The sequence below is a fragment of the Microtus ochrogaster genome, linkage group LG1, assembly GCF_000317375.1.
Source record: "Microtus ochrogaster isolate Prairie Vole_2 linkage group LG1, MicOch1.0, whole genome shotgun sequence".
Lineage (NCBI taxonomy): Eukaryota > Metazoa > Chordata > Mammalia > Rodentia > Cricetidae > Microtus > Microtus ochrogaster.
This window is the reverse complement of record NC_022027.1, coordinates 50,922,425-50,924,013: the sequence shown is the minus strand read 5'-3', so window position 1 is coordinate 50,924,013 and position 1,589 is coordinate 50,922,425. Positions and strand designations below refer to the sequence as shown.

The 1,589-nt window shown below is 44.1% G+C and overlaps 1 protein-coding gene across 1 annotated transcript in view; it reads left to right on the top strand.

Annotated features, from left to right (window-relative positions):
* Hpse (heparanase) overlaps window positions 1-1,589 on the top strand; it is a 39,411-nt gene that overhangs the window by 11,534 nt on the left and 26,288 nt on the right. The gene's annotated exons all lie outside the window — the stretch shown is intronic.

Here is a 1,589-nt window from a genome sequence, read left to right as displayed (position 1 = left end):
TTTTTTTTATGTGAGTAACCCAGTGAGTGACTCACAGTGCCTGTTACTCCAGTTCCAGGGGATCTGACACCCTCTTCTATCTTCTCTGGGCACCAGGCACCCATATGGTACACAGACATGAATTCAGACAAAACACCTACACACATTAAGTAAGTCATTTGTCAAAAATTATTTGTTGTTATTTGTTAATGGGTGGTGGTAATTTGAAAAAACAGATGAAAAACAGAAAGACACTCTGTGTTGACCTCTGACCTCCATAAGCATGTCCATACACATATACTGCACACATGAACACACATGCATGTACACACAGAGAGAGTTAATGAGAGAGGCTGGCATACAGCTCAGTGTTGCAGCACACTGAGCATGTGTAAGGCTCTGACTTCAGTAACCAGCATCTAGAAAAGAAAAAAAGTTTGTATGGCTTTTTCCTTGACTTCCACTTTGTCTGCTGGCCACAGAGTGAGATTCAGAAGCCAGCCTTGGGAGTCGAGATATGAATATAGTCTTCGTGCAGAAGGAAAATGTGGAAGTGTAACACCGAAAGTTCACCCGCACTTCCTTGTTCTTCTGTTTCTCCTCTCTGAAGGATGGAAAACCCCTATGTGTTGAAAATCCTGAATCCGAAAGTTCAAAATTGGAAATCCTCCCCAAGTCCACTGTTTTGAATCTCGGTTGAGTAAGAGACATGCATTTTTTTTTTTTCAAGACAGGGTTTCTCTGTAGCTTTGGTGTCTGTCCCGGAACTAGCTCTTGTAGACCAGGCTGGCCTCGAACTCCCAGAGATCCGCCTGCCTCTGCCTCCAGAGTGCTGGGATTAAAGGCGTGCGCCACCACCGCCTGGCTAGAGACATGCATTTGGTAGAGGTTAAAATACTCCAGATCCAGGCACACGTGCATTGTGCAATGCTCCAGATCCAAGCATGGGAGCTCAATATTTGACCTACCCATATGACTTGTTGGGTTTTTGTTTTATGAGACAGGGTTTCTCTGTGTAGCCTTGGCTGTCCTGGAACTCTCTCTGTAAACCAGGCTGACCTCGAACTCAAAGAGATTCACCTGCTTCTGCCTTCCAAGTGCAGGGATTAAAGTCGTGCACCACCACACCCTAATCTTAGTACTTTAAAAAATACCCTTATTGCTCGTTACCCTTCATGTAACCCTCTGCTACCTTGTCCTCATCGCAAACCCCAGTTTAACCCTTTCTTTTCCATTATTCCCCATTTACCTCTTTATACCACTGTATCCGAACTCCCTCACCTGACCTTGGGCAGACCATCCCCTTGGCCTCTTTCTCTATGGGTAGTCTCAATAAAGAAGGAGTCAAAACTAAAATCCAGGAACAAGAGAAAACATGTGACGTCTGTCTTTCTATGTCCGGCCACTTCACTCATAATGATTGCTTCCAGACCCATTCGTTTAGCTACAAATTTTATTCTTAACCGCTCAATAACTTTCCATTATGTCGGCGTAGCTCATTTTCATTATATTCATTGTTGACAGACATCTAGGCTATTTCTCTCTCCTGGCTGTTGTAAGTAGAACAGCAATGAATGTGGATGAGGAGGGTATCTTTAGGAGGACACAGA